Source organism: Mesocricetus auratus, unplaced genomic scaffold (genome assembly GCF_017639785.1).
Source record: "Mesocricetus auratus isolate SY011 unplaced genomic scaffold, BCM_Maur_2.0 Super-Scaffold_100004, whole genome shotgun sequence".
NCBI classification, from domain to species: domain Eukaryota; kingdom Metazoa; phylum Chordata; class Mammalia; order Rodentia; family Cricetidae; genus Mesocricetus; species Mesocricetus auratus.
This window is the reverse complement of record NW_024429189.1, coordinates 2,757,164-2,763,163: the sequence shown is the minus strand read 5'-3', so window position 1 is coordinate 2,763,163 and position 6,000 is coordinate 2,757,164. Positions and strand designations below refer to the sequence as shown.

Here is a 6,000-nt window from a genome sequence, read left to right as displayed (position 1 = left end):
CAGGCTGGTCTCGAACTCACAGAGATCCGCCTGCCTCTGCCTCCCGAGTGCTGGGATTAAAGGCGTGCGCCACCAACGCCCGGCCGACAGGGTTTTTCTGTGGCTTTGGAGGCTGTCCTGGAACTAGCTCTTGTAGACCAGCTTGGTCTCGAACTCACAGAGATCCACCTGCCTCTGCCTCCCGAGTGCTGGGATTGCATGCGCCACCACCGCCTGGCCATGGAAACCATCTTTGCCAGCCTAAAACTTTTTGGTCCTGATTTCATAAGAAGCCAAAACATTTTTTTGTATTCCTTATAACAATTCTGGGGCGTTCCCCGGCGTAATCCACCTTTTTTTTTTAACAATAAGTCCATGTGTTCAGAATTCAGAGGGTTTTTTTTTGTTTGTTTGTTTTGCTTTTCGTATTATGTTTATGAATGTTTTTGCTTGATTGCATGTGCACCACTTGCGGTGCAGTGTCTGAGGAGGCCTGAAGAGGGCACCTAGGACCGGAGTTGCAGACAGGTGTGACCTGCAACATGACAGGAACTAGACTTGGGTTCTCTGAAAGAACAGTAAGTGTTCATAAGCGCTGCGCTATTTCTCCAGCTCCAGTTTCTTTTTCTTTTTTAATTTATGTGCGTTGGTGTTTTGCCTGCATGAGGGTGTTGGGTACCCTGGAACTGGATTCCAGGCAGCTGTGAGCTGCTCTGTGGTTGCTGGGAATTGAACTCAGGTCCTCAGGAAGAACAGTCAGTGCTCTTAACCACTGAGCCATCTCTACAGCCCCAGAATAATGTTTCTTACCCTCAATGAGTAGCTTAGCATTTACGTTCTTTCATGAATAAAACAACACGCTATATAGCTGAAATCTGAAATCTGTGTAACAAATTCTGAACCATCAGGAACATGGAAATTCGGGCAGTTCCTATCATCTCATTTGCTCTCATTTCTGAAAACTTCAGTGAGGTATCTAGTCTTGTTTTTTCTTTTTTTTTAAAGTATCACTCAAACGTGCTATTTTAAAAACGATCCATACACATAGTACTTTTAACTTGAAACCGTTTTTTTTTTTGTAACTTTGATTTTGAAAGAAACCTTTGACGAAGTGGGGGTGGGGCGGGGAAACCCCCTAAGGCAAGAAAAATAACGGTCACCTCGTGCTGGGCTTCCCGATTGGCCAAAGCCCCTAACGGTCATTCGCTGCCTCATAAGCCACGCCCCCTTTCTGGAACGTTCTCTAGAGTCCTACCCTCGTGCTTTCCACGAGGGCTTCTCATTCTGCCTCAAGGTTCTCCCGGGGCAGGACGGTCTCTGACCAATCTGCCTCCTCCTGCTTTGTTCTTTTCTGTGGCGTTGGCAATGGAACTCAGTGGCTCAGTGGGCTAGGTAAGGGCTCTCCTGAGTTACCTCTCGTTCACTCTGCTTTTTTTAAAACGTGATTTTAGTTTTTAACTATTTTTTTTTTTTTTTTGGTGACTGTAATGTAGGCCTCGAATTTGCTTTGTGTGGGATGCTGGCCTCAGGTCTGACGGGTCCTCTGGCCTCACGCCTCTAGGTGCCTCCTGGTAGGCGTGTAAAATAATTTCACCACCATGCGGGCCTTAGAAAGTGATTTTTCCCCCCCCCTGAATTCCCGTTTTTTGAGAGGAAGAGGTTGTGGGCGGCCTTTTGGGGAATCTGGAGTGACCTGCGCGTCTTCTTACGTTAGCGGGACCTGTTCTAATAAGTCGGGAAAACAAGGACTAAACCGTGTAGGCTTTGCTGGGGCCTGAACTCGGTGGCGCCCTAAGCGGACATTTTACTGTCTAGGTCTCTGACGGAAAGAGAAGGAAGCCGTCAGAGGCGCCTCTGACGTTAGGAAACAGAACAGCTGAACAGAAACCAAAACGGCAAGGAGGTAAGAAGGGTCCGTCCCGGCCGGGGGCGGGGCAGAGGCCGGGTGGGCGGGGCAGAGGCCGGGGGCGGGGCAATGGCCGGAGGCCCCGGGCAGAGGCCGGGAGGCGTGGCAGAGGCCGGGGGGGCGGGCCAGAAGCCGAGGGGGGCGGGCCAGAGGCCGGGGGCGGGGCAATGGCCGGGGGGCGGGCCAGAGGACGGGGGGGGCGGGCCAGAAGCCGAGGGGGGCGGGCCAGAGGCCGGGGAGGCGGGCCAGAGGCCGGGGGGCGGGCCAGAGGCCGGGGGGCGGGCCAGAGGACGGAGGCCCCGGGCAGAAGCCGGGGAGGCGTGGCAGAGGCGGGGTGGGGGAGGGCAGGCCAGAGGCCCGGGCGAGAGGGCGGGGTTAGGCTCCGCAGCTTACTCACTGCCCCTTCTGACAGAAGGCCTTGATTGGTCGGACTGCCCCTTCAGCCCGGAAGTGACGCCAGAGCACCGGCCTTTGCCAGTCCCGTGGCTCCCGCTGTGACTCCCCCGCCCCCTTGGCGAACCAAAACAAGAAGGCTGTAGCTGGGGAGGCCTGGGGGAGTGGCCCGCCCGCGCGGCCGTAGCGGGTTGGGCGCAGAGCGCGCTTAGTACTTCCGCCTGCGGCTGCTTGTCGGGCAGGAGGAATGGAGGTGGGCTAATGCTGTGCTTCGGGGCCGAGCCGGGTGAGGAGAGTCACGGGCAGGCCACGAGCGGGCCATCAGGCGGGCGCGTAGAGGGGCGCGCGGCATCTTGCCTTTGGTATACGCGCGGCCCGCAGGGGAAGGCGCCTACACCGACCCATCTTTCGGGAGAGCGGCGAGCTACGGGAGTTGCAGCGGCCTCGGGCGGGGTGAGCTTGGTGCTTTCTGCACGCCAGACCTGCCGGGTGCCTTGCCGTTCAGGGTTCAGCGTCGCCGGCTCTGGGCCGCGATGCACGGCGAGGGCGCTGAGCAGGGCCTCGGGACGAGGGAGGTCTCCCGGGGAAGGGACTGGCAGAATATAGCCCTCCGCCCTGGCGTCGCTTCCGCACGGGCACCGGGACGCGCGCCCCTCGATCCCAGGCATTGCAGTGCCGATGGCCTCCCGCACGCCCACCGCAGACACGACCAAATGCCCACCGGGCCCCCGAGGGGTAACAGCCCCTGGAGAAGTTAGGGCATCAGTGTTACAGCGCTCCCCTTCATGCACTGTAGTTTGTCTGCGGATGTGTCGTCTAACCTGACCGAGGTAACTCATCAGGTGACACGCAAGGTTGATGCAAGGCCCAGGTGAGATGCTTAATGTAAGGGACAGTTTATCAGTTTTTATTTCATTTTTAATTTCAGAAATGTTCTTTTTGGGGGCCAAAGTGTGAGTATATCTGAATGCAGAGCCTCATCTATTCACAAATAATCCCAGCAATCTCAACAAAGAGGATCACTTCTCTGTAGGACGTTTTGCTAAGGTAATTGTCTTTTTTAAAACAATCACTTCTTTTTCAGTTTTTTGTAAGTATCGAGTACTGGAGTTACAAAAATAAAGAATAGGTCCATATCCTGACACTCCAATTGATGAGGTAGGGGCAGACAAGTAAACAGAAATCCTAATCACCTTGATCAGGAAGCAAGGCAATAAAAATGTGGATAGAGGAGATTCTCAAAGATCCTGGAAGGAGGGCCAGGTTTCCCAGATTGCTGGTACTCAAGGTTGTGTTGCACACTGGTCTCAGCAGGTGTTCTTTCAGACTCACTAATGCAGTGCATTCTATTATCAACTTGATGGCTTATGTTCCTTATATTAAGAGCTGTGTAGAGGTATGAAGGCCGATGGAGAGCTGCTGTCAAGGAATGCCAGACACATTTGAGTTTTAGGCAGAGAAAATGTAGGAAGTGGGAGTCGTATAGCAAGAGAATGAAGCAAGATTATTGGCGCTCGTGTGTGGAGCTCAGTGCTAGGAATTTTATCGTCAAGCTGGAAGAGTTAAGTTGTGCTTTGTAAGTCTAATTTGTCCAGTAACTTCTGAGCAACATTTTGTAGGAAGATCTGGAGGTGGGTTGGATGAGGCAGAGATTAGATTTCTTCAGTAATTTAGAGAAATGATGAAAGTATACCAAGAGTCAGTGATACTGAGGACAGATGTTAGGACTCAGATGAAGCCATGCAAGAGGGAAAAACAAGGTGATCATAAGGTTTGGAAATGGCAGTAATTCCTAGTTAGATATTTTTTTTCTGGTTGTGAGCCTAGCCTTTTAAGGCTGAGCCATCTCTCCAGCCCAGTTTTTTTTTAAATCTCTAAACATCATTTTCTATCTGTATTTTAATGTTGAAAGCAACTCTAAATTGTTCGAAGTGTGAAGAAAATACGCTTCAGAAGTAGGTGTAAAAGTAACCATTTTTTTATATGTGTGTGTAGGAGGAGAGGAGTGCAGGAAGCAAGGCCAGAGGTGTCAGACCCTTTGGAGCTGGAGTCACAGAGTTGTGAGCTGCCTGACATAGCTGCTGGGAATTGAACTCTATACTTCTTCCATAGCAGTACTTATCTAATCATGAGGATTTTTTTTGTTTGTTTTGTTTTAAGACAGGGTCTTTACATAGGCTTGACTATCCTGAGCTCAACTGTGTAGAACAGGCTGACCTTGAACTTGCTTTTTTTTTCTAATTGCTATTTTCATGAAATTTAGGACTATCAATAAATATAGTCTTTGTGCAAAGTGTGCATATATTTCTCTGTTATGGAGGAGTAAACTTTTGTCTCAGATTGCCTTTTAAGAGTGATACCTCCTGGTAAGTATGTTTGGGTTAGGGCCATGGAGTTTATGAAATGAATTTATAAAGAAATTCACAGTGATACTTGTAACTTCCTTCATTTGTCTAATTAGAAAGTTTCGGTGTGTGTGCTTCACTTGTCTAATTAGAAAGTTTCGGTGTGTGTGCTTCACTTGTCTAATTAGAAAGTTTCGGGGTGTGTATGTGTTTTCACTTTCTAAATTCTTGTTTTTGGAGGCAATTTAAGAAGCCTAGTTCAGGGCTAGAGAGATGGCTTAACTGTTAAGAGCAGTGGCTGCTTTTCCAGAGGTTTTGAATTCAATTCCTAGCAATACATCCTTTTTTTTTTTTTTTTTGGTTTTTTGAGACAGGGTTTCTCTGTATTGTTTTGGAGGCTATCCTGGAACTAGTTCTGTAGACCAGGCTGGTCTCTTGAACTCACAGAGATCTGCCTGCCTCTGTCTCCCAAGTGCTGGGATTAAAGGTGTGCGCCACCAACACCCAGCTTCCCAGCAACTACATTTTAGCTTACAACCATCTATAGTGATATCTGGTGCCCTCTTCTGGCCCACAGGCATACATGCAAATCTTAAGGAAAAAAAAAGTCTATAATCTGAGGGGCTCCATCTGAGAGATTCCATCTCCTTCAACAGGATATAACTGCTATTATTTGGAATTCCTAGGGAAAGTGTGTCCCTTCTGTCTCATTTGTTTATTCATTTATTTTTATTACTATAATTGAATGGTGTTGATTTATCATTGTCTTATTATTTATCCTGTTCAAATTGTTTCAGCTTTAACTATATGGAACTTTTTCATTTATCTATCAGGGCACACATTTGCTTTTTATTTAGCTACAGTATACTATTGACTATACTGGGCTCTCTGTTAACTTTTTTTGTTCCTCTTTTTTTTTTTTTTTTTGAGACAGGGTTTCTCTGTAGATTTGGAGACTGTCCTGGAACTTGTTCTGTAGACCAGGCTGGTCTTGAATTTACAGAGATCCACCTGCCTCTGTCTCCCAAGTGCTGGGATTAAAGGCGTGCAACACCACAGCCCAGCTCTCTGTTAACTTTTATATACACCTAGTAATTTGTATTATTATTTCATTTAGAAATCCTTCTAACTCTGACTTTGATGCTACTTGGTAGTCTTTTTATTCTTGATACTTTGTTCTTTGTAGACTGCTAGAATTTGGAAGATCATCTTAAAATCTTTTAAATTGGAGTTTGGATTGTGAAGGATAAATGAGATCTTATAAAAAAACTTGATGGCAATAGGTTGTTATCATATCTATCTTACTACTTCTTATATATTTATATATATGTATATATATGTATATTATATATATATATTTTGTTTTTCGAGGCAGGG

At 47.8% G+C, this 6,000-nt stretch overlaps 1 protein-coding gene across 5 annotated transcripts in view; it reads left to right on the top strand.

The window, feature by feature from the left end:
• The first annotated feature begins 1,796 nt into the window (after positions 1–1,796).
• Setx (senataxin) overlaps positions 1,797–6,000 on the top strand; it is a 54,802-nt gene continuing 50,598 nt past the window's right edge. For 2 of the 5 annotated variants that reach the window (XM_040745117.1, XM_040745114.1), the window contains exons 1-2: positions 2,424–2,731; positions 3,207–3,325. The gene's annotated coding sequence lies outside the window, so the exon portion shown is untranslated. Of the gene's footprint in view, positions 1,883–2,413; positions 2,732–3,206; positions 3,326–6,000 lie in introns of those variants that run through there. The other 3 variants (XM_040745115.1, XM_040745118.1, XM_040745116.1) reach the window with 3 other exon arrangements.